General features: G+C 39.7%; 1 long non-coding RNA gene across 1 annotated transcript; it reads right to left on the bottom strand.

Moving 5' to 3' along the window:
* Positions 1–10,809: 10,809 nt before the first annotated feature.
* LOC134511641 (uncharacterized) lies at positions 10,810–25,015 on the bottom strand. Its single transcript, XR_010069933.1, has 3 exons — positions 24,802–25,015; positions 14,689–14,833; positions 10,810–13,715 (listed from the first exon to the last, which is right to left on the bottom strand). It is a non-coding gene; the product is annotated as an uncharacterized LOC134511641 (long non-coding RNA).
* Positions 25,016–27,554: the final 2,539 nt, after the last annotated feature.

The following is a 27,554-nucleotide window of genomic DNA, read 5'->3' as shown; positions in this document are numbered from 1 at the left end:
GACAGATTTGCAATTAATTCTCCTTTTTCTTCCCTGGAATTCAAACATACCTCTTAGAACAAATGGGCTGAGGCTTGGGACAGTAATAAGTCTTTGATGTGAATATCATTTTGAAAGAATCACACATCTCTAAAAGATTAGGGAAATATAACTTTTATTTTAATGCGAGTAGTATTTTACTGGACCCTGGCAGGGTATTAGAGAAATTATCATTTTCTCATTAGTCTAACTGCCAACTAGGTCTTCTTACTTTCCTTTTCTTCACAATGGAGAGTGTCTCAGACAAAACGCTACTTAATCAAATTAATTAAGAGGGAGTAGATTTCTAAAGAATGAGGTTCAGAAGGAACCAGGCCAAGAACTTAGCATGTTCAAGACTTCAAATGCTTTCTCAAGTTCCACAGACTTCAGTGGTATTTAATTGCTTTCTTGAGTCAGGTCCTAAGCCTAAGTGGCTTTGGGATTAAAGCAGGGAAAATTTTTGTTAGACAAAAAGGTGCCATCAAATGGATTTATGAAAATATGGAAGTGTTGCTGAACTTCTTGTCAAAATTACTTCTTTCAGGAACATTCAGCCCTGTCAGTGCCTATGTTTTTTAATTAAACATTTCAGCAATTCAGGTTGAAACAACCATTTGTTTCAAAATTCCTTTTTGGTATACAGTCGTGAAGTCTGAAATCAAAACCACATCTGACCTGATCTTTTTCTAATCAATTGTTCCAAATAACGGAGTTTTGTGCCAAACTGAAATAATTACTTTTTTAACTGTCATAACTGCTGATGAATGCAAAAAAATGAAACAACTGGAGTAAAAACAGTTCATGTGCAGGACTCAAACTTTGTGGGCTACAAAAAGGAAATCCTTCATGGGTATTTTGTTATAACTTAGCTTATTCAATTGTCATATGCAGTTGTGTTAACTGCTGTGAATGCAGAGTAGTTATACAGTTTATTTTAGCATACATATTGAAAACAATACTTATTTCTTCAACTACGACATATTCATCTACATCCTATTCTAGGAAGAAATGTCTAGTTATTGGTCTCTTGTGATTCATACTTCATTATTATATAATGCTCACCATAAAAACTCATGCAGTCACCAACTGTTGTGTCAGGCTCTTGTAGAAATCAGGACTGTGAAATATCACAGCCTGGGCCAGGTCTGCTCTCTGCTGGAATTCAGTTTGTTGCAATGGGATCCATTGCAGTGTGAAGTGTGATAACAAATGACCGGGGTAGACACTAGATCCAGGCCATTCAGGAATCCTCTCCAGGGCAAGTCTCTGCTTTCTCTCCTTTTCCTCAACAAAAAACTCTCTTAGCAGTATGCTCCTGGTAATGATCTAATCCAAAGCTTTAGGAGGCACAACAACATTTGGGCCTCATGACAGACAGTGACCGACCACAAGCTGAAGGGGTGGAGGATACGTCTTCTTTCAGCGCACCTCAGATGTGAAGCTGTGCTTTGTGCCATAGCGTTGATCTCCAAAGACGGGTAACCATCCTGATTTGGTGACAGCACACCATGGGAGAGACACTGCAGGGCTGCTCGGTATTTATGATACTGCAGAGAAAACAAGCTGGACTCAACCATGCAGGTCTCAGACTGCCTATATCAGATCTAACACACCTGCCACACCAGGTCTGCCCATCTCTCTGTTTGTTTGAACCACCGTCCCTGTTTGTCTCCTGGATGCATTTTTCAGGGATGGCATGATAGTAAAGCACAGAGACAAAGGTATAGCCCCCATCCTCCTGTCTCCTCAAGGGTGGAAGAACTGTGTAGATCTCTGGTAAACATCATGCAGATTAGTACACTTTCCCTCAGACTGATCTCACTCCCATGTTCAAGTCTTTTGTGGAGTGTAAAGTCCTCACCTCTCACGTTGAAGTCCTTTAAGGAGAGCTGGTTTCATTTGCACTTACTCAGAGTGATCTGATGCTGGCAACGAAGACAACTTTCTCACATGAAGAAGCACATCTGTTTGAAATGGTTTCTAACCCTTTTTTGACAAGGAGGTCAGCTGGGGAAAACCAAAGCTCTTCACCACTTGTGTGTTCTCAGCTGGGACACTGAGGTGAGGGGATTGGGGATGAGGAAGAAGGGGAGATGGCATATCCACAGCTAATAGTCCTTTCCTCAAGCAGAAGCCATCAAAATTACTGAGAATAGAGCTTTGCTTTCTCTGCTCTTTCGCAGATCTGTGATTCAAAGGTTGTCATGTGAAAACGTGTGATTCTTTTCTGAAAGGGTAGCTGTGGTGCATGTGATATCCATGAAAACCACTGTGACTTGCAACAACCTATGAAAGTTCATCTCTCTGTCTCCGTTTACCAATTCTCTCCCTTATTCTCTCCTGTAGCATCATCATATTGCAAAGTGTCTATGGGGAGGTGCCAAATAGGGTAAAATAACTTTAATATTTCCATAGAGAAAGAAGAGGTACCTAATTCAGAAGTCATGTTTTTAAAGCCTTAAAGATTGCTTTATTTGGGTTTGGGGTTTTGTGTTTTTATATTGTGGGTTTTTTAAGTGAAATGAAAGTGTTGCTGTTTGGGCTGGACAGGCTATGGAATGAATGACAGATGCTCTCTTTAACTTCTCTCCCAAGGGAGAGAAGAATGAGAGAGAGAGAGAGAGAGATTTATGGGTTGAAAAAGAAACTGAACTACTTAAATGAAATATTAATAATAAAATAAGATAATAGTATTAACAAGAAAATAATGAAATATATGCAATATATACAAAACCATATCAAGCTCACAGGATGACATCACCGGCAGGCACTGGGGAAGTCCCAGACTGGACTCAGCAATGGATGGAAACTGGATTCCAGATCTGGATTCAGGAGCGCACGGATCAGGATCAAAGGCAGACAGAGTCCTCCTCAGATGCCAGCCATTGAAGAAAGAGAGCTGACCCTTTGATCCCTCAGCTTTTATACTGAGCATGATGCAGATGGGATGGAATACCTTGTGGGTCAGTTTTAGGTCACCTGTCCTGTCCTCTCCTCCATGCAGGTGCGACCCCTCTACAGTCTTCTGCTTTCGACCCTCCAATGGGGCATATAACAAAGTAAAGTTAGCTGACCTTGGTTGTTACAGCAATAAGTATAAGCAAGAGCCTCTCTGCATACCATTCCTTGGTATTAACTATAAACATCAGACCTTATCTGCTGGAAGCCAACACCATCTGAAGAATATGCCGTTAATTTCTGAGAGTGCAATTAGTTAGAAGAGACTTAACTGAAAAGTAAAATTACTGAAAAGAGAATTGGTTCTGTTTTACCTCAAACCAGGACAGAAAGCAACAGCGAAGATTAAGTGGAATTATCTGAGATGAAGGAGAAACAGTCCAGCTAGTATGTCACGTAAAGCCAAAAAAAAAAAAAAAAAAGAAAAAAAATTGGACAGAAGTGTTTCCGAAACTAGCTATACAGAAATTAAGAAAGTCATGTAACCAAGTAAAGAGCAACATACTGCAGATTTTTGTTCTAATTGTTCAAAAATGTTCTCTCCCACTCTCAGGCCTTCTAGTCCAAGTTTGAGCCCGAAGCAAATTTTTACAGTAGAGTTATAAAACCATGAAAACAGAGGTTTATAATGGAAACACTGGCACAATCCTAACTAATGGTGTTGTGCCATGGGGTGCCTCTGTAATAAAAAAAAGAGTCTCTGAGACTGTATGCCAGACAGAATAGCCAGCAACACCCAAAAAAAGAGACAGAAGTAGATGAAACATCAGCAGCACTAGCTTTCCAAGATAAAACAAGTACATGAAGTCCTGCACAGTAAAGGACTACAAACAAATAATTTTTCACAGCTTTGAATAAATACAGAATAGGAACCATGCTTTGAGAAAATGATGGGTTATTAAGGTATGGAATTTAATATCATTGTCAATCTATAAAACTTTTACAACCTAGTCTTATTTGCACAGAGATTACATCCCCAAAGCTCAGTGCCAAAGACACATGTTAATAAGCTCACAACTTTTAATTAAGCAATATGTATAAGTAGATTCCCATTAAGCTGTGATTTGTGGGCTAGTTCATTACAGTGGGTTCCAGCTACCAGACACATATTCAATACAAATCAAGCAGCCTGCATATTATCCAGCTTAATGTGAGCCTACTTGGGATATTTTATCACCAGTTCAGATTGGAGGTTCAGAGAGAACTACATTTTTTTCTAAGACTGGGGGCAGCGACCAGAACCTTATAATGACCCCATGTTGTTTTCTTAATGAAATTATCCATCTGAATTGTTTAGTTGCAACTGGTAATTATTCATACAGTTAATCATAGTTCTATTATATACAATATATATATGACATTCATCCAGAACACATTTAGTCTCATTTGAATTAAATGTGTAAAATAAGGCATAAAAGAAGGAAATACGGATATTAAAGACATGGAATGATAAAAATAGTTCACATGTTTCACTCCAAAGAGATTGATGACATTTTCCAGATCTTGGAATAACTCTCTTCTGAGTTCCTGAATTATGCTAAAATTTTTGCCCTCCGTTTGTGACACAGGGTGTCAAGGAGAATTTTTTCAATCAGCTGTACCCATGACACAGTGTGGCATGCCATTTCACATCTTTCTCGCTTAGACGGATTTCCCATTGATTACATCAGCAGTGAGGATTGTACAGCGATCTGGTGCACCGGTCTTAAAAAGAAGATGGATACTCTGCAATATTTAACACCTCTTTTTATTTTTTTTTTTTTCCAGGAGTTAGAAGTTCATGGATCATTGGATCATAATCTAGGAGAAATTACTACAGTCAGATTTCTGGAAAATAATACTTCATCATAGCATTTTCCTTCCATAATAAAAAGTTAATGAATTAACTTTGCTACATATTTACAGTTATCAAAAGTGACAACTGTTGTTTTTAACAGCCCTTTCAGTAAGGATTCTACTGTACTTAACTGAAATATGCATTTAATTTACCAACTGAACTTTTCCATGTAACCTCTCTTTAGCCCCCATAAAGCTACACAAAATATTTAGGGTCCATTTTTTTTTAATTTGTATTTTCTATTTCACTACTGAAATATTCTCTAAATACCCAGTGTTAGCTAACATAATGATGCTATCAAGAGCTATCCAGTATTTATTTGGAAAGCAGAATTTGCCATGCAGCCCCAGAGCAGTGGTCCATCTTACTCAGTACCTTGCTAACAGCAGCGACTTAGACATGAGGTTTTTTGAAATCAGGGTGGGAATTAGTTTAAGTGGAGGAGACTCCGGGCTGAAAGAGAAAGGAGGGAGCTCCTGAGAAGGAGATGTGAACTACAAATCAAGAAGACAAGGAAAGGAGAAAGATCATAATTAGCTACAGCTCTAAATGTAACAGGAAGAATTTTTCAATCAATATGGTAAGCTGCTTGTAGCCAATTAAAAGACTGTAAAGTAGGGACAATGCCATATGTAGATTAGGCTAGTCTCATAAAAAGAGCCTTAAAGCAGTATTGCATAGTTCATGAATTGATTTTGCTTGAAGGCCGAAGAAAAAGGAGCTGCAATAAGCCAGTCTTATAGTAACAAAAGCGGTTCCTCGGAGAACTCCATCAGCAACAAATGATACAGTGAGAGGAGTTTTACACGTCTCATTTTTACCAAAGTTTCACCCCACCTTACAAACTTTTGTACGACTGTGCTGGGGCAAAAAAAAAAAGAAGGTTTTTTTTATGATTACACTATTTCTGAACTAACTAGAGCAACACATACCTGGGAAAAACTGCACCTTTACCTTCATCTTTAATTCACCGCTGAATCCCAGCACTTCGCCTCCTACAGCTCCAAGGGATACAGCAGCATTTGGAGTGAGGAAATGACCACAGATGCCAGAAGCTAAAGAGTTAAAACCAGTCTCCTGCAGCCTGCAGAGAAAGCTGGAGTCAAGGAAAACACCCAGACATATAGCTGTTGAGACAGGAGCAACATTACAGCCATTAAAATCAAATGTCAGAGAAGGAACAATGCCTATTAGCTTTTAGAAACCCAAAATGAACAGTTCAGCTTTATCAAACAAATGGGTTGCACTATCCAATTACTAACTTCTGATAAGCACCATGTCAATTTTGAAATTGTACTGCTGAGTCTGTGGAGAAGAAAAAATAAATCTGAGTTATCCACATAACAAGGGTAAAAGGAAGCCAAACTATTACAATCCTGACCTAATTACCCAGGCAAATCACTCGCCTTTCAGGAAGATTGTAAAGCCAGTAAAAACACTGTAGCCTTTGCTGATGAAGCTCTGACCTTGCATGAGGCCCCTTTCCTCTCCCGTTCAGGTCCCATTTGGTCAGAAGCCTTGAGAAGTCCTCCAACTGGGTCCTTCACTTGAAGCAGTATCATTTGCAGCACCTTTTTGTTTCATTTTACCCAGGAATACACCAGCCAGGATTGTGTATGCGCCAGCTGAGTGGGCAGCAGAGGGCTGCAGCCTGCAGAGTGAATGGGGCTCCCCATCCACCGCACATAATTAGGCACAGCCACATGGAGGGGCTGGCAAGCACACTAGAGAAAGCCAAGGGCATAACCGATAGCCTATTTGCTTTTTTAGACTAATGCCCACTGTGTTCAGGGAGGATGCAAAGGCTTGCGTTCCTTCTTCAGCAATGTTAGGTCCAAAGATGGTTGGCAACAGGTATTTTAGTGCTATTCTCTACCCAAGGTGCACGAGCTACAGATTAAGCATGGGTTGAATTTCTCCCTCGGAGGAGACAAAAAGAACCATGTGAAAACAGCAGCAGCAGCATATATCATTGAAAGAATAACAACAAAAAAATCTTCATAAAATATAGCTGATTTTTTTCTTTTTGAAAATATGTTTATGTAGCTAAAAAATTAAGCTTATTTTTCACACATTCTTATCTGTCACATGGTTGTCACATACCTGGCTGGATGAAGCCTTCAGCTACATAGAGCTAATGCTCCTTTTGCCTTCTCCATATACCTTGACAAAGGATATGGCAATACTAGAGAGAAAGCAAATGCCTAAGTAGCATTATTTATTAATTTCAAAACACATAGCTACTTAACAACTTTGATGACAACCCTAGCAGTATTGAGAGTATAAGCCGCTTTAGTGGACAGCCACCAACTTTGATCGGTTAGATGGACATTTTGTGTCTCACCCACTCCCAAACCAGGTCTGTGGGTAACTTTGGAGGTTTCTACATATGCGTCTTAGATGAGCTTTTGGGGCAAATCTTACCGATATCCCCATTTACTGTGCTTTCTGCTTCACACTGTGGCAGTCTTGGGCACATTCGCCAGGTTCCTTAGTTGAAACTAGGCTGCAAGAATATTCCAGTTTATTCCTGAGAGTTTATTCCAGGAATAAACCTATCTTACCTCAGCACCTAATGCTGGGTCCACAGGACCAGATTACAACTAGTCCAAAGTAACCCCCCACAACCTGTGTGTCATGAATGCCAGACCTTCAGCACCAGCTGTTTTCTTCTACAAATCTGTTCCCATTGTGCTGTACTACTGCTAATGTAGAAGTAGTCTCCTAGTGTTGCTTCCTCATGCATTCTCACAGCATACACTCCTTACGTTATTTTCACTTTGGACCAAAATGTGTGTCAAAGTCCATGTGTCACCCCCAGCCACTTAGCCATCTTTGAGGACTCTCAACTCAAAGATTTGTCTTACCATTCACAACATTTGCAGTCAAATAAGAAACACAGGACTTCAAAATAAACCTTTAAACCAGACAGACAGACACACACACGCAGAGCAGAAATTCATTTCAGCTGCAGCTGTGCTGGGTGAAGGAATAACAGCATCACCCACACCTGTCCTCACACCCTTCTCTCAAAGACGACTGCTCAGAGCTGCTAGTGGAGTTGCTCATGCGAGTGCTCTCTCACCTGGTTTTGGTTAAAATGGCCCTGCAAAGCTTGAACCACAGGAACAGAAGGTATTTGCTGCTCATCCTGAAACAGGTGAGGCAGAGCTCCCATGAGAGCTGCTCCTGCATGAAAAAGCAGCTGCAGATGATCCATTCAGGTGCCACAGCTGCACTCAAAGTAGAGCTTGTGTCCACAACAATAGCAAGGGTAGAAAAGGAAGGCTAAAAATTAGACACCTGAATGCAACACCTCTTAATCTGGTCTCACTATTTTCTTTCTGGACCAAGTTTTGCCTGTAGCAGCTCTTTCGACATTCCCTGTAAAATCCCTCTGTCTGCTGAAGGAACACAGAGAAATGTTTGGCTTATAAGTATGGCCCCGGCCTTGAGTAAAATGTTGCGTTCCTGATAAGCTGTGTTTGTGTGCAGAAGGCCATTGATCCATAGGGAAAAGCCAGCATTTAAGAGTTGTTAGTAGGTTGATGTAATGTGGTAACCTTTCCACCGTCAGCTGTCCACAAAAATTTTTGACACAAAATATGGGCGACTCTTAACAGAAACATGAAAAAAAAAAAAGGAAAAATAGGAGGCTATAACCAATTCCCATCCACAACTTTCAAAAGAAAAAACATAATGTGATGACACCATTAAAAAATTTAGGCTTTTCCATCTCTTATCTGAAAGAGTCTATAAAACAGTAGCGTACATTCTCAGACAGTTTAGAGCTTCTCTATGATAATTACAGATAACATTTGTGGAAAAAAGAGAAAAGACTTCAAACACTGATTTTTAGTTCAAAAATATGAAATAAAGACTGAACAACAGAAAAACCCCTGAAAAGGTTTCAAATAAAGCGCCTTGCCACTGAAATCTGTCCTGCTATCATTCTATTCACATGAGCACCCACATACACACACTGGTTTTAGATGCAAAGATAGTTGTCTATTGCTCCAAATTCAAGTGTTTACACTTACCATTGCATAGTGAAGTTCAAAAATTTATCTGAAACAATGCTGCGTGGGGTCCTTTTTTTTTTATTTTTATTATTCTGTTATGTAAGGGCTCTACGCCTTTGGAGTAGGAGGCTGTTATAAATGTATGTCGTAGTGCAGATGAGGAACTTCTCCAATCCCATTAACAAGTAGCAAGATCTGTGCATATACCTTCCATACAGAATGTTTTAGAAATATGCCCTATTATGTCTAGTTAAGTCAACCTTGTGTCATTATTTCATATTAGTGTATATGACAGGATTGGCATACCCAGAAAAGATACATCAGAACCATTACATGTCAGCCAAGAAAATGTAAAAAGGAATTCTGTATTTGAAAAGTAGGTTAAATATCATGTCCTTAAATATTTTGGGAAGAAAATGTTAAATTGGTACCAAAAAGAATGTGTGTTGTTTTAAGGTTTAAGGGAGTACTTCAAGTAAAGATCTTGTACAACACGAAAAAAAAACAACAAAAAACAAAAAACAACTTCTCACTGCATGTCTAAGCAGAAGAACAGAGGGAAATGAGAATGAAAATTTGCTGCAGCAAAAGAAGGAAGCGTTGCTTAAACACCTTGTTTTAGAACATATATTGTAAAATATTGACAGTTTTTTTCACAAGGAAATGTTTTTTAAAGAAGCCAAGTTTTTACAAAATATTCTTTTAGGTCCAACATCATTATTCTATACTATTAGTGGAAAGATTTCTGCTGTATAGGACTACAATGATTTCACTAAAGTGTTAAGAACAAGTTACGCATAAACGGAAAAGGTACTCGTTTTGAGCAGATGTCATCATTTTCCCAGATCCCCAGAAATGTAGGACCAGAAGAAAACTCAAAACATCTCCGGCCATCCTTTGTACTAAAATAGACAAACTACCTAGCTTATCCATTGGGTATGGTTTTTTGCCCTGTCTTCAAAAAAGCCCAGAAATAAATAGTATTTGCAACACATTTAAGTCGATTGCCACTTACCCGTCCTCCCCTGACCAAAGAAAATAACTGATTGTCATGTTTCCAATGAATCCCAGAAGAGGTGGTATTTTACTCCATGTACGAGCTCCTGTAATTACGTACTGACAGGAGATTTTTGGTCTTCATCCTTTTAGTTTGTCCCCCACTTCCTACACTTTTCTCTTTATAAAGAAAACAGCTTTCTAACCTAGTAATAAAAGAGCAGTCAAAATAGGATTCCCCAAAGAACGATACCAGCAGGAAAATTAAGGACTCGAGATAGCTTCATGCATAGTCTCCTTAATCTTGTAATTTTGATACCTGACCTGTAATAATTTTCTCTCCTGTTAATGTTTGATCTTACTGGTGAAGATGCAGCCATGGCTCAGACCTTGGACCATCTCCTGTGTGTGTCATTCCCAGGACTTTTGCTGTGTGGCTCCTGCCAGGTGACTCCTGTTTAGGAGGAGGAGGCCTAGGAATGGTCTGAGGCTTGGACAGTTTCTACACGTTCAGACAGCAGATTTGAGTGTCTCCCAATGACCATTGCTGTGCAGGAAATAACATTGCTGCATGATATAAAGGTAGCCCTCAATGTCAAACTCTCTTCTGGTGTAAATTATCACATCTCCATTGTCTTTAACTGAGCAACCAAAAAGTACCTGTGCTGAGGATCAGGCTTCCCATGTCCAGATTACTGGATAATAATATCCTATCAAGGAGAGATAAGAGGGAATCAGAAAAGCTCATCAAAATGTTCAGTGACATGGCAGCAGATTTATGACAAAAAAGATGTCATTATAAAGAAGCAAAAAAAAAAAAAAAGGAAAGGTCATATTCATTAGTAAGAAAGGAAGACCAAAAGAAGGTACAGGAGATGCAAATATTACAGATCTACCAGCACTTTGGAATTTTGTTGTTAAAAGAGAGGGAGGTTTTCTTAGGCCGTTTCATTAAAATGAGGTAGTGCTTCTCTTTATTTTTACATTTCCAATCTTTTTATTATCATAGCAATACGTCTTCAACTGCTTCCTTAAGCATTAACAGCTGATTTATTTAATAAAACTGAGGACTGAGCATCACTGGAAATACTGCTTCCAATGGAATGCTCTCATGCTGTGATTGGTGAAGTGCTAAGTAATTTGCTTTTAATGCTAGCGCATACCACTTAGCACTATATTTAACTGAATGATGAAAATCACTCATTTTTCATCCTCTTGCTTAACTGGTGCTCAGTGTAATCTATCTACTGTACTGTGAGCCTAGCGCCAGATATATTCTAATAGACCTTGCTCTCCAATCTACAACAAGCATTTTAATTTTTAATTCATACTTATGTCTTTATCCTTTAATAGAACAGAACTACAGATGGGGAGTATGTTTTAGATAATAAGAGCACAGTAGGTACCTAGGGAAACTACACCACTAAAAGGATTCTTTATTTACACTTTTCAGTAATGACTACATATATATAGCTACACAGGAGAAAATTGTTGTAAAGGAACACTGCATAGACAGGCAATTACTATCCAACTATAACTGAGCATTATGGATGATGTTGCTTATAAGAGCACTTCAGAAAACAATTTCAAAGCCAATGCCACCCAGTGTATACTGACCAACAACCATGGTAACTCACACAATGCAATAACCAAAATTAATAGGTAGGATTGTACATTTGCAACAAAAATGTAAGATTAATTTACTTAATATTTAAGCGCACTTTAAATTCAGCTTTCAAGGATATGTACTGTTGCAGAATTGCATATCCCAGGTGAGATGAAAGTCAGTGGAGACATGGTAATGTAACTGAGGCAATAAAAGTGGTGAATCAAGTCCTTCATCCTGAACAAAGTCTCAGGACCAGATCCACATTTGTTAACAAATCAGCATGTTTCTATCAGAACTGAAGGTGTGGTGGCTCCACATGTAAAGTCAGTCTTGTCATCGTGCTAAATAATAGCATGTTACCAACACTGAAGTCAAAATCTCACAGAACCAGACTGGGATGTGTTAACTCAGTGGTGGGAAATCTAGGATATAATATTGCCCAAAGGAATTTTTACCACCACATTCAGTCACATTCAAAGATAACACTGAGGCCAAGAAGACGCGCAAGGGATGATGCTGCCCACAGCACGCTGTCTTCTTGGTACTGTTATCCATAAGCTGCAGTAAGTTACAGATCACCACCATAACACATAGCAGAGGAAAGCCATGTACACAAGCAATCTTAGTGGTCTTCACTCGTTGTGGGCATTACCCCAGATGCTGGGGTAATCTGTGAAAAGTGCAACTCCACTCAGGTAGAAAAAATCCACAGAAAAATTCTGGGACTGGACAGTTTCTCTTCAGTTAGTTTCTTTTTCAATATTAAGTACAATAGTTTAAAGTGTCAACAGGCAAAGCAAACATTAAAAAGGCAATTTTATTCCTGTTATGACATCGAGAAGTCATCCAAGTAATATCTGATGCAATAGAACCCACGGAAATCACATCACTTCTTGTAGATATTCAGAAGATTTTTAACACCCTTTCTTTCTGGGTAAAACACATACAAACGCACCCATATGCACATACATATAAATCGATTAAAAGAAAAGTGGAGACCAAATAGTTATCTTGCAAACCCAAAGAAAAACTTTTTTAAGGAGTGATATCTAAACCTCCAGGTTACTACCTAATGTCATTTAACAATTATTCAGATGGATGAGAACCATAGATTCAACTATCGAAATCAATCAACAATGTTCAGACACTGGGAAAGGTCTTGCAAAGGTAAATGCATCTGAAAAAGTTTTACTGTACCAGTGTGAACAAAGGGACACCAGAAAAGCATATGTATTAGAAAAATGCCACTGATTACTGTTAATTGGTTACAAGTGTTCTACATGAATGATTCAAAATACCAGGAAGGTAAGACTTTTCCCTTTTTCATCTGCATTTTCAGGACAAAAAGAATCCTAATACAGGGAAGACCAAGAGTCAGGGCGCTGGCAGTATGCCCTTCATTTCTGCATTTGCCTCTGACTTTGGTGATCTTGGACAAATGACTTCACCTTTCTTGCCTTTGTTCCCCTTCCCACTTTCTCCTTATGTTGTCTCTTGTAGTCCTTGCCTTTGGGGCATGGACTTCAGTTCCTATGCATTTGTATGAAGCCAAATAGAATAGGCACCAGATAGAATAGAATAGCCAAATAGAATAGGACTGGTTCAAACTAATGAGCAATACTTTAATACTCCTAAGAAAGCACGAGGATAACCTCCAGGTTGCTTTAAGCTGTAGCTCCCAGGGAAGCAGGTCGGACCAACGTTAAGATCTCAGCAAAATGATCCTCTCTGGGATCTTGTAAATTTTGCGGCCTGTTGGGACTTGGCTACAAAACTGGTGGCATGAAGCCATCATTGTTCCTCTTCTGGGCATCTTTGCAGCCTTGCAATTACAATAGTGTTGTGCTTTGAACAATTACTGAAAACATTGTCAACATTTTAGTCATGAAACTTGAAAGACAAATCAGCAACTTTTTCCCCACCACCAGCAGGTAAAAGCAAACCTGGAAAAGCAGGAAAAAGCAAACCTGAGAAATCTAAGAATGTCCCACTATTTGGAAGGAAAAAAAAATCTTATGGAATAATTATATTTGCTTGATCCGATCTGTGATCTGATCCAGTGAGCTCACCGCACTGAAAAGCTTGTTGAAGCCACAGAAGACCTATGAATGGAGCATTTGCAGGACAACACTGTACGCACAGAGGTGTGGACATCACAACCATAAATCCTGTCAGACAGTAACCATACCATGGGTGTGGATCAGGATGTAAACAACTCTGTGGACTATGCATTACTGCAGGAATTAGCTCTTGTCGGAGACAACGTCATTTCCTGAAGGTTAGAAAAAAAGATGTAGAGAAAGACATGATGTAAATACACAGGCACCAGCGTACCGATGACCTCCCTACCCCAACAAGAGGGATACAGGAGCAAGAGCCCGTACGCTAGATTTATCAATTTTCCTTCGAAAAAATGTGTCTTTTGTGTTCATGTGAACTTTCCAAGGTTTCCCTGTCAACAGACAAGATTACTGTTGACTTAAAAGTAACACAAGGTGCTTTTAACTGAACTTTACTCCTCAGAGGGCATCAGAAACATGATGCTGATAGGACTCAGCCAAGTGCAGGGATCCTGTGGAGCCATATCTGGTACCGAGACTGTGAATAAGGAATGAGAGGAAATTTATATCTTGTAATAACAGTGACATCTAAGGACACCCCGTGTGTTCCATAATTCTCTGTCATTGAACACCCTGGTACTACCTTTGAGCAGCAGCAACTTCACTTAGCAGCTTGATGTACATGGGCTTGTTCCACTCTACGTGTACTTCTCTAGGCGCTGGGAGGGGGCCAGTGGCTCTCAGTGCACAGTGGAAAACACAACGCAAGTCTGAGAGATTGGGACTTTCGCACTCAGACCAATACGTGTGGAGACATACTTGATTATATGTAAAGTAGATGATTCAAGCCTGCCCTCAGCATACTTTAAACACTGTCCCTTGCTGCAGACAGATTGCTCTGTATTGCGTTACTGTACTGAGTTTCTGAACAGAAAGTGGGACAGTGCTTGGGTGAAAGACAGCTCTTCAGCCTTCAGGACTCTTGCAACAGACCTATGAAACTACCCAAGGATAAAGACCCACTGGAAAACACAACTGTGAAATTTCAGCCCTAACCGATCGCACCCTAGTCTTTCCAAGAGAAACTGTGTTTTCAAATTATCTCTTTTCTTCTATCCCTCCCATGGTTTTATGCTTAGGTATCAGCATTGTTTTTCAGCTGGGTACAGCAACTGATAATAATACCTTTCCACCTTGCCGTACTCTTTTTCCTCTCTCTCAGCTCGATACGTGAAGATGTATGCAGCACGCTGTCCATTTCGCTTCTGCGCTCCTGGGCTGTGCTCATTTCATTACACAAAAGACTTTCTCCAGTAATATCGCCAAATGCCTGAAAAACAGAACCGACAAAACCAACATATTCTTATGGCAGCATTCAGTGAAATATCAGAGGGAACATAGATGACTTTGATTGCACTTCCCCACCCCTCTCTTCTTGCTTTCAAAACGTTGCAGCTTAGAAGCATTTGTGTGTGTGAAATTTTATTCTGTCATACTAATAACCCAGCTTTACAGCAGCTTACAGTTTAGCTTTCATGGTTCAGTTCCACTCCTAGGCTTATAACAATTTTTCTAACAGTTCTGCCAAAATATTATAAAGTAAAAGTTACTGTAAATGTATTCACTAATACAGATAGAGCAGTGAGATTAGCAATTTAAACACATGTGAAATGTGAATTCACCTAATTTTTCTCAGACTCTAAACACTTTAGTAAAACAGTGGAATGGGGATTTTTACGCCTGATGCTTTTAATAATTTCTTCTTATGATGTTCTTGACACATGGAGAAGATTTGAGTGAATAAAGAATAGACCTTCAAAGAAGAAAATCATGGCCATGAGGAGGAGATGATGTGTTATAGGACTGGAAACTGGTTATAAAGCCAAGACACTGCATCAGATCCAGCTCAGTTCATTAGCAGTTACCACATCGCATGTCAGATCCTCAGCTTGTGTCATGTGGGTGGCATTTTGCACAAGAGTGCCCTGGCTCCGACTGTTTTCACTTTCTGGAGTGCCCATATAAGAGAAATTTTGCTCAGATGAATGTGAGCAGAAATCAAATTTTGGATGCTGAGAAGTAACAGAGCCTCGGCTCTGTCTAGCTGCTGTTACTCAAACGCTAGCACAGAAAAAAGCAGATTGCTCCCGTCACACCGTAATGTTTTAATGAATTGTGCTATTCTCAACCTGGTTTAACACAGCTTTAATAAATTATACAAACACTGGTTTATGTACGGGAATAACCTCTAATTTCTATTCTATTTTTGTGTACTTTTATAATCTATCTGATGAAGGTTCTTCAAATCTTTGTTCTGCTTCTGGGTTTAATACCCTGTGAAGCTGGGAAGCACTATTACCTCTAGAACAAGGGGATACAGCCAGTGTAGGGGATATTCCCTACCTCAAGTAAAAAACTGTTAGCAAACATTGAAGTGATCTTGTGCATCCTAAATCCTAGGCAAGTTCCTTCGTACCAGGCTACGCTTTCTTCTTATCTAGGTACCACTTACGCAGAAGACCTACTACTTTACCTTTAGTTTTATTCTTTTAGAATAATGGATAGTCCAGTTTTAGATTGTCCTGAGCTGCTTCTCTCATGGCATAAACAATCTTCAGGGCAGGTCAGACAGAGATACAACATCACGGCAGGACTTCATAGCAACAATTTTGCAATATACAAAGTCAACAAAAAAAGGGCCTATAGCATCAGTGAGCTAACAGGAATGGCGGTATTTTTCCTGTTGCAACAATCTGAGAAAGAATGTGGAAATATTCTCAGGGTATACCTAAAGATTTAATCCTAATTCCACAGAAGTGGGAACACTAATTTCATAGAACCATAGAATCATTTAGGTTGGAAAAGGACATTTCAGATCACCGAGTCCAACTGTTAACCTAAGACTGCCAAGTCCACGGCTAAACTATGTCCCTAAGTGTCACGGCTGCAGGTCTTTTAAATGCCTCCAGCGATGGTGACTCAACCACTTCCCTGGGCAGCCTGTTCCAGTACTTGACAGCCCTTTCGGTAAAGAAGTTTTTCCTAATATCTAATCTAAGCCTCCCCTGGCACAACATGGGGCTGTTTCCTCTTGTCATATCACTTGCTACTTGGGAGAAGAGACCAACTTCCACCTCGCTACAACCTCCTTCCAGGTAGTTGTAGAGAGTGATAAGGTCTCCCCTCAGACTTCTGAACAACGCCAGTTCCCTCAGCTGCTTCTCATAGGACTTGATTCTCTGCAAAAAAGAGGATACAGGGGATATTTAGAGTTCACTGGAAAACCCTTTCCATTGGTGTTGGTTAACACATACCAAGAGCTCTTTCAGATCTGATAGTTCACATATCCAGCATGCCTGACCTAAGCAACAGAAACACTTTGCTACACTTAAGGTGCTAACATTTACTTCTGAATTTTAAATTGAACCTTGTATGGATATGTCAGATTTTTAGACTTGATCAGATGTTGTGCAGAGTTCTGTTCTTAAATTACAGTCCAAGTTGTTGTTTCTGAGAGTGACTTAATAGCAGTAACCTTACGGTTAATCAACCATGCAATAAAGTTCACTGTGCACTTACTGCAGTGTAATTATAAAGTGAGCAAAAATATAATTGATGCATTTTGTCAATCTGTGTAGCTGCAAGGTACTTTTTCAAAGGTTATTTTTTTTATTCGGATAAAATAAGTTAATGCTGTTTTGGCAATTATCCTTTGACTTCAAAGATTTTACTGCTGATTCAGGTAAAACTACGTGATAGATGAATAACAACTGTAAGCGTGTAAGAGCACAAAACACCTTCTGCAGCAATCAGTGGCTCTACCCTCACAGCATAAAGTCATTCAGAAAATCACTGAAAATACAGAAAATCTGGGTGTTTAAAGCGGGTTGGAACCAAAAGGGAAGTGTTTCAATACAAAATAGCACTTTTAAAATACCCCTTAATTATCAGCACTGTTGTTTGTTATACAGCACATCTACAGTGACATGACAACATTTTTCCCATGAGCATTGTCCAGACTGAATGGATGCACTTGAACCTGCTCCCATCCCTTCTGTGAACATCCAAAGGAAACAGCTCTAATTCCTCAGGCCCCCCAAGGAAAAATAAATGTAAATAACCATGCCCATAAAATATTTGTGTATTTGTTGGCTAGGTATGTAACCCTTGCTCCTTACGCTGTGTTCTCTGCCACTAATAAAGAAACCAGTGTGATTTATAATTGCATATTCATATCCATATCCAGAACAAGGCTATAATGCTGCAGCATAGGTATTTCAGTCATTTGCTGGTTATCTGAAAGCCTGTGTGTCCTGCTGAGAGCCAGTGGTGGATCTATCTCACCACTTTCCTGGTCCTTCCATCTGACCACAGCCTCCACCATAGATAAGCAGGACATGGTGTCTTGGTGGAAATAAATTTTTCTCCATGGCTCTGTGAGTTTCTGGGGCAGAGAGTAGGTCAAACCTGGGATTTGGAGAAAACGAGAGAGAGAAGAAATGGCCACATGCTGCAAGGCTGCCTCCTGCATTTCCATCCCATTGCATGCAGCATCATAGCCTTCACCGTAGTTGATAATCTCAATAGAGTAATAGTAATAAACACAGTTTCCATTTAAGACTATATCTCAATTTACTGAAAAAAATTAAGGACTTAATCTTATCCTTGAAAGGGTAAACAACCCGAAACAGAAGGTATTTAACTTCTCATCTGAGATGCAATGTGTGCATCCTCTTCATCTGCAGCAAATGAGTTGGATTATCCATCACAAGGGCAAGAAGCAACAGTGTGGGTCCATTTCAGGACAGGATTCACATGTCACATGCAACATGAGCTGGATCAATTTAAGAGAAAAGCATATAAATGCAATGTTTCTCCAGGAAAACGTTTTTTCTTATTCTCATCTTCTCAGTGGAGTGGAAAAAGCGGCTTGGACAACTATTTTATTTCTTAAACTGATTATCTTTAATTGAATTACAGAGTTAAAGGAGAAATATATTCTGGTAAAGATAACTTAAAACAGTCTGGTTTACTTCTTATTTGCAGAGGAACTAGCAATACTGCTGTGACCCTCAGCAAAAGGGCTGTAAGTTTGCAGGCTATACTGATTTGATTGCCTATGTCCATGGGAGTATCCCTTAACGGACTTCTATCATGTATGATTCCCAACTGAATCTCAATCCATGTTGAGAGGGATCATCCTCCCACTGAACGCAGTTGCAAAATATTACATGTCTTCAATGGGAGAAGATCAGAGCGCAGAATTAGGTGGGCAGCAAGTGGCGAAGCCTATTCAGCCCAGGAGCATATACACACATACATGAATTAGTGTGGGTGGAATCACTCTTGCAAAGGCTAAACCTTTACTGTTAATCCCTACTTGTACAGGGATCTTCAGGAAACTGACTTCTTGTAAACTGGCCCTGTGTGTGGATGACCTGCCATGATGCCGCTGAAGCCACCTAATATGGGTCAACTTACACCAAACAATTACCTTTGCCCAGACTCTCCCCAGCCAAGAAGTCCTCACCCACTCACCTCGGCTGATCCAGCTCATGGTTTGGAAAGTTCAGAGCTTTCCTGCTCCCTCTGTAGAGTCTGGTGCCATATGATGATGGCACATAGAGATGATGTCATATGATGATGAAGCCAACTGAGTGTACCAACCTCAGTTACTGAGCTGGGGCAATCCTCCCTATTCCTCTTCTCCATAAATCTTTAGTGACCACTGCAGTGAGACTCTTTATGAAAACAACACGTAGGGCTTTTGTGGTAAACTTGGCCAATTTATTCCCTTAATGAAGTCAGAGCCAGAAAAAGCTCCACTCAGATACATGCATAAACTGCACGGGAATCAACTGTATGGCTTAGGCACATATGGGAAAAAAATAGGCCCCAATATTCATAGTAACATTGCGTATATAAAAAGACTTTGTGGAATTAAGAATAAAACATGAGGCAATTTGTTGATTTGCCCAGGGAATATATGGGAGCGACAAATGTGTAGATTATTCTGAGGTTGTTTTTTAGTGTCATTATCAGATCCAAGAACTGTATATAAAAGCACACAGTCCTTACACGCTAAAAGTATAGTTTGCTCAAACAATTGTAAAATATTCAGTATTCTTAAGATTAAATATCTGAATATTGCTTCTGAAGGAACAGCTGTCAGCTTAAATCTGAAGTCTAGTTTGTTTACTGGCTGTATTTTATATCTGTTAGAAAATGACACCAAATGGCAATAAAATTGTTGTAAGTATTCTACTGGGGAATATAAATGCCCTTTGGTTACAGTGTACATATCTTTATACATAATTCCAGTATATTTTCCCTAGAATTATGTTAAATATGTAAAAAGCCTTTTCTCATAAAGGTAAAAATGCTAGATGTTTCCGAGCTGTAATTTAGCATTACTGTCAAGATTGCTTCAGAAAATAAGCTACGGTTACTGTTTCATTCTTTTTAAGTGTCACTCAGCATACCGTATCTGATCTTGTATTCAAAATAAACTTATATGATTTTATTCACTTTTCCAGAAGTGCAAGAGAGTTTAGGCATAATTTATAGCATATGGATTGATGTAAATAGCTTAAACTAAGTAATTGGCTAGTCACCTACGCTGTCTTATCCTATTACTATTAGGTACTTTTCAAGTAATTAGGGAAAACAGATCTCTCTTATCCAGTAAGTTTAAATTGGATGAATCCTTGACATTTGGGTAGGTTTATTTGATAGATAAAATCATACTATACAAAAACTTTCTCTACAATGCTGAGGTTTACTACGCCTATAATAGGAAACTCATTTTTTGCTGAGTTAAAGTGACTTATCTTTGCCCTTTTAATAAGAAATCAACTCCAGTCAGCAAAAGTCAAGATAAAAATCACCAAGTTGGTGTTATCACCATGTAGACAGCAAAGATGTACCGCTATCATTAACTTTTCTGTGCATGGATTTCAAATACATTTAAAATGCTAAAACTCAATAATTTCCTATATATTACAATAACATAAGATTAATGAATAAGGGAAAGCATGAAAAGTGATTTATTTTGGGAAGGTCATTCCTTGGTTAGCCAACACCTAAATTGAATACTATAAAGGAGAAATATATTATGAAAGGTAAAAAGGAAAATGGGTTTTACTGCATGTGAATTCTTTGAGTTTTACAATGCTTATGATAAAAGGACTGCACTTAAAAGTTTAACCTCTATAATTTTTATGCTGCACATTTAAAAAAAAAAAACCTTTTTATTTAACATTTCTAGGGCAATTTATACATGTCACCTTGTACTTAATGTTCCTTTTAAAACAGTTATTTTTGCCTCATGCTTATGAAACCTATAAAACTACTTTTCATACCAGACATGAAATTTCTAGTTATACCAGCAAAGTTGGACCTTTACTGGGAATACCATACTTAAAGTAATAATTATTTTAAAGAAGTTATTGTATAGAGAGACATTTATTCCTGGCTAGTGTACTCCTGCATACAGCACTTACAAACTGGCCTCACTTGCTCTGGAAAAAAAAAAAAAAGGTATTATTAAAGAGAGTGTTTTGGCTCCTCGGCCTAAATTAAGTTTACGCTTATGTGCTTTGATGAATTAGGGCTACAAGGAAATCTTGCTTTCGTTGAAGTAAGAAAGAGTAGGATGAGGTTGTGAATATAATGTAAATTCCTTATGAGCATCCAAGCGCTTTAAAGCAAGATTATGCAAAATTCCTCTTATGTCTGTCGAAGAATATCTGCAGACACGTAAACGTATTTGAGCTTGAAGTCACCAGGAGTTGAACACATGAATTTGAGGAAGAATTTGGCCCAGTGATTTAAACACTGTTCTCATGTCAGTGTGTTTGACGAGAGCCATACTGCCACCCCAATAACCCAGAGCTCACTAGCCTGCACGCACACCCCAGTTAGTTGAATGCTAAGAACCTCCGGCTCATGCTGGTGGTACCCTCTCACCAATGTCTACAGTTGCACATGCTTTTTAAGTTACTGTCATTTCTGCGTTGTTTTCTGCCAAATTGCTCATTTCCTCCTATTATACATATTATTTCCAAAGAACACCTACCAACACCAGCAACCATCCTGCTATAACGGCACAATGCATTACACATCCAATGGAGAGATCTTAGTCCCCAAATGTCTGAATTAATGAGATCCCACTGCAGTAATTAGGAATAGGTGTTATGGCTCTTTCAGATATGGTTCCTGAAAGTCCCAGAAATTAAGAAGTCAAAGCCTTTTCATCTTGCTGTCTCCAGAGTTACGTGCCTTTAGAGTTTCTTAATAAAAGTGAACAAACAAACCAAAAGTTACACTGAAATAATTACATTTTCACCCTTGGTAGGTTACTGTAATAAAAAGTACAACTGTTTTGCAGGAAGAAGTTGCATGCAACCCCTCGTTCCTAGATGCTATTGAATTACTCCTTATATTCTGCAGTTGTACAATAGCACTAGCTCACACAAAAAATGAGGAGAAAAGAAGTGAAAACCGCTTTTTTTTCTTGCTCTGTGGACTCTGCAGATGAGGTAGATATATATATACACAAAGGTAGGACACACCACAGTTGCCACAGACCTCCCCTGTTCCTACAGTTCGTGTTCCTACAGCCCCAAGACAGCATTTCATACAAATGTCTTATCTCTGGTGGGGAGAAAGAGGCTTGCTGATCATGAAGAAAGAGGAAAGGCAGCTGTCATTCCTACGACAGGGAGAGAATAGGTGACAATCTCTGCCCTCGCCAATGTGGAAGGAGAGCCTTCCCTCCTTCACCACTGCTGGTAGGGTGAGGAGGGGAATGAAAAGCAAAAGGAGAGCCTGTTGTGTTTCTTCTGGTGAAGCGTTGTACCCATTCTGGCAGAAAAGGGGTAAGATTATGAAATTAGATTATGTAGGTAAACTTCTGGAAGAGAGAAATCTTATTTACACCAAAGGGTGATCCAAATGAACACATGGAAGCTGACAATTAATAAAGTGAGGCTGGAGAATAAGAGGAGACTTCTGACCAAATAGACTGCAAGGACCCAGAAAAATCTTTCCATTGAATCACTGGGGACAAAATACCTAAACTGGGCTATATATTGGTAAACTAAACTACCAGAATCTTTAGGACTAGCTTTTAATATTCAGACTGAAAACGCTTATACGCAATGAGTTGTCCACAGAAGCAGCAGACTGGACAGATTTTCTCAAGAAGCCCATGTAGTCGTCATCTCCTACACCCTTAAAAGCTATACTTAGGGTTGCGATACAACCTTTTACCTCCAAAATGATTTTCTAACCCCACTCAATACCACTGCTTCTCTAGCTGCAGCAGAGGCAAAAAACCTGTTCCTGAGGGGCAGCAACAGCAGCAAGGGGTGAAGCTCAGGTGTATTTGCCCCAAGGCAGCAAACTTCTCACTTGTCAGTGTATAGTTTTAAAATTCATTAACTTACAGAATAGTCCTAATTTGCAACTGAAGTAGAAAGCCTTGACCTATAAAATACACAAATGTATAATTACATCCATTATCAACTGAATGTGAGATATGTAAGTTTTACTGCAATTATTAGTTAAGCACATTTCTTATATGTAATTGCATTTAGATCTACAAATAAAAATGCTGTAAAGCATGCCTTGATCTCCTAAATTAGACATGCAGCATTCAAGACGATGACATAAGACTCAGCCACGTAGATTTTAGGGACAGACTAGGTTGTGATCTGGTGTGGGAAGCTGTACAGAAGAGGCTTGAGCCATCTGCATTGTGCAGCGCTCGCTCACTCTGTGGATGCTGATCAGCATCAGTTTGGAAGCTGGAAGCTTCTGGGAAGCTCACCTGGGAAGACAAAATTACATTGTACGGGAATGCGTTTCTCCTCTCTCAGAAATACAGAAGAGATTAATGAACTGAACCAGTGCACTGGGTTAAGGTTGCCTAAGGTGTTTGAAGCCCCTCCTTCCACAGCCTTGTGGAAGCTGAATGAAACCTCATGACTGAAAAGCTGAGAAGAACTTAATTGGGAAAAACTCTTCTGCAAAGAGCTAGTGTTTGTAACAGGCAAAAAGTCGGAATGGTGCTGGGTTGTTGAACTCAAACAGGGAAAAGGTGTTCTAGCAAAAATCTAGCCAATGATTTGTATGAGGAGCTTCTTTAACAGACTTAGGCATGAACCTGGATTTGCCAGTTTCTTTGTTTCAATAATTAAGTTCTGCTTCATGTAGGCCACATGCCTTCTCTTGTTTTCTTTGGCCAGCTCAAAGACTCCAGTGTCTTCACTCTGGTGAATCACAAGTTCCCAGGGCAGAGAATTATGTTTGGATTCCTTGAGGACAGTTTCCTTTAAATTAAGTTTTCTTTTAAAAGCCAAGTAGGGCAAAGACATTAAGAATAAAATCTTTTAATGAAGAAAACAGTCTTGAAACAATAACCAAGGAGCAGAAGCAACGTTTGCCTCATGCTGGAAAGGCATACTTGAACCTTCACCTTAGAAGTGAGCAACTGAAAACTTTGTACCTCAGCATCATTTGTGCCAGTTTTCTATGGTAAACAGACCTCCACGATGATGCTCCCACTTCTTATCTGGGTAGGTAAAGTAATGTTCTTTCACTCTACTTTCTCTTAGGTGCCAAATTTTTTTAAAGGTCTCCAAACACAAGACCAAAGGCAACAACGAAATGCACTTCTTCTAAGCACTTAGAACAAAAATGACAATGCAATGAACAAAATACAGCCTATGAAACAAGTAATGGGCGATACTTCTTTTTAATACTTAATCCTGTATTTTATTTTAGTGCGCGAGCTGCTAAAAATCTGACAACAACCAGGATTCAATCTAAAACTTGCAAGATGCCAGTAAGTAATCTAACTGTGCCTTAGCTCTGTGTATCTGAGGAAAACCTGAGGGAATGACCATACCTGTAGTACTAGCTGTCTAATAAATGTGCAAAATACTTACACTGTATATTTATACATATAATAATTCCCACACAGAATGACCTGATGCAGTTCTAAGCAATATATATTTATAAATAATCTCTATGTGCGTAGTTTCAATGTATATGTTACATAATTGCCTTTAAATGGCTCTATAAACAATACTAAATTGCTACTTTGCACTGCCAAGGCATTAACTCATTGATTTTACACTCCTGTTTAGGAGTGAGGTCTTCCTATGGAAGATTTCGGTGTGCGCTTTGCGCAGGGTCAGGCAGGTCTGCTTCCCTGTTTCGATGCTGACCTACTTCTGAAGTGCACACCTCTGCCTCCAAAAACCTGCAGGTGAGGAGCCTGCTTGGACCTACCTCAACGATAGCCCCATCAGGTAGCCTGAGGAATTGCCTGTAGAGCTCCTGGAAGCCGCTGAGGTGAACGGTGTAGACGGAGATGCGAACGGTGGTGCTACCTCTCCAGGGAGCTGCAGAGTCAGGGCGTTCATCCTGGCGCTGGAGGTCACAGCTGGAGACACCAGGCTTGCTGGCGTGGTCCTTCCAGATGTAATCAGACACTGCCACCTAGTGAGACAGAAGGTGTCCCCCCCCCCAGCCATACACACGCACACACACAGAGTCCCCCCACCCCCCACCAAAGGAACATATTTAATTAACTTCTGGCAAGAGCTTAACCGATTTAAAATGATTTTACAATAAATCTGCAAAGCCTGAACCATATGCAGTGCTTGCACACAGTTCTCTACTACATATTTTTTTATGACATAGATCTAAATAGAGGAGATAGACAAATCCCTGGTGTATATTCTATAAAGTTAATTCTGCACAGATGAAGCTGTAATTGACTCCCGTATTAACCAAAAGTAGGGAGATCAAGCAGGGTAGGTTAAACAATAAAATGGCAATGCTGATTAAAAAGAGAGCTTCCTGAGAATTTCACGAACGAGTATTTGTATTTCTCTCTCTCTTTGAGAAGCGTTTGCGCCTGTACCCACAAGCGCTTTTTAGTCTCTGATCTCTGTATAGTATTAAAATAACCTTGTGCTGCTAACTGAATTGTAGATGAGGCAGAGTAAATAAGGTGTATTTTAGTGCGTTGCATAAAGCTAGTTTATTGACACAGTTACCTAGTTCCCTGATTTGCTCTAAACACATTTGCTTGGGTATGTTTTGTACTTCCCTCTTTCAGTCAGAATTTCCATTTAACCTTTTTCATGTTAATTCTTTACACAGGCTGAGCAGAATTCAAGACTTCAGACGGATCATAGCACACAGTTTAAGCACCCCTTATCCTTAACTAGAACTGATGATGAGAAGCATTATTTTTATACTCCCACTGAAGTGCAAGCTTTTTAACCCTTCACTTTTGCAAGACCTTTGCGTCACTCATTTTCTCCCATGAGATGCTACTCCTATTTACAGCAGGAAGGGATTGGTGATGTTGTTATATCCTTACAATACACCAGCATGCTCTTCCCAAACACTTCTACTTAATGTAGAGGAAATAACTCTTCTGCTGATGTAGCACATGCCTTTTCTTTCAAGAAAATGTATTACATTGGCTGAAATAATTGGAACTCACCCATGAAGCTGGCCATAGAAAACCTCTAATTTAAGATAGGTGCATCAAAACCCTCTTTTGCATAGTTCTGCTTTTTCTTTTTGCTGAAACAAAGAGCTCAGATTCTTACAAGAGATCCCAAAATCACCAGATACAATTTTTTCCCCCCACCTTGGGAAAAGTTAGGTTTAGCTCAGTTTGCTTGTGATCCAGTTCTCATTTCCTCAGCCGTTCTTTTGCATTACGAGGAATCCCATAACTAGCACAGTGTGCCAACGCCACGGTCCTGACGTGCACGCTGCTATTCTGAGCAACTGCCTTAGGAGAGGATTGATTTTAGGTGAGTTAAGAAAGTAAGAACACGCACTGGAAATTATCTCCAACTCTTTTCCAGGAACGACGGAACAATAGGAAACTTCATCTTAGTGCCAGCTTGCATTTGCATCAGTCCTAAACGATTTTATACATTTTAAAATAAGGAAGGGTCATCTGAAATTCAAGGTAAAATATGCACAGCCTGAACTTCCCACACCAAAATGTCTGGGATTAAAAGACTTTCATTGAAAACAACTTGTTAGGAACATACAGCAGCTACAAGGACAGGACAAGCCCTGCATTTTCTTCCGCCTACAACACAAACGTGTCTTACACACCTACTGTATGAAGTTGCTCCATAAGAATTGAGGTGCCCAATGCTTTCAGGAAAGTAGAAAAGCATCTTCTTTTGGAACAGTGTGGGCCAGAGCAGGGACAAGCAGCTGCAAGAGCTGCCACACCACAGCTTGTGAAATGGGAACAAAGACCCCACCACGGTTGCCCTCCTCTCTCATCCCAGCGTCTCACAACTGAGAGCTCTGACCTCTGCAATTAAGAGCACCAAGCCCTCCCTGGCCTCATGTCTTCTCCCTCATCTATGACTTCAGAGAAGAGAAACACCTGGGAGAACCAAGTCAGAAACTCAGTCTGTGAGGGATCCACACAGCAAATGGGATGATCTCTGTTGTGATCCTCCTTTTATGCTAGATGCATTTTCCCCTGTACTGCCTGCTTCCTTTCTTCAGAGTGTTTTCCTTCCTCCTGAATCAATCCTGCATGCTCCCCTGCTGCTTCTCTGACCTTCACCTTAGCCCTCTTTCACTAAATCTGCTTGTCTTTTGTGTTTGTCCCTACCAACAAGTAGGGGGGCTTATTTAACATGTATTTTGCAAGCCATGGATTGTTCACTGTGAACACCACATCCATCTCTGCAGCTCTGTTTTGCCTGTTTGAGCTGTGAGCTCTAGGGGCAAAGATACGCGTGCTGTCCTTGTCCAGCACAGAGGAGAGAATGGAGCTAAGACTACCTTCACACAAATAGATTATAACATATATTTTCAACCAGTCCCAGAGCCGAGTGTAATTTACAGCATGTAATTACCATGCTGGAAGCCAAAGCCATGTCACTTAAACCTTGTGCTCAAATGAACCTTCACCTTGCCAGGGTGAAGACCTCCTTCAGGAGTTCCCAGGTCTGGATGCCATCCCTGTGGCACCATATCCATCCCAG

Source organism: Chroicocephalus ridibundus, chromosome 2 (assembly GCF_963924245.1).
Source record: "Chroicocephalus ridibundus chromosome 2, bChrRid1.1, whole genome shotgun sequence".
In the NCBI taxonomy this organism is placed as follows: Eukaryota; Metazoa; Chordata; class Aves; order Charadriiformes; family Laridae; genus Chroicocephalus; species Chroicocephalus ridibundus.
This window is presented reverse-complemented; position numbering and strand designations above follow the sequence as displayed.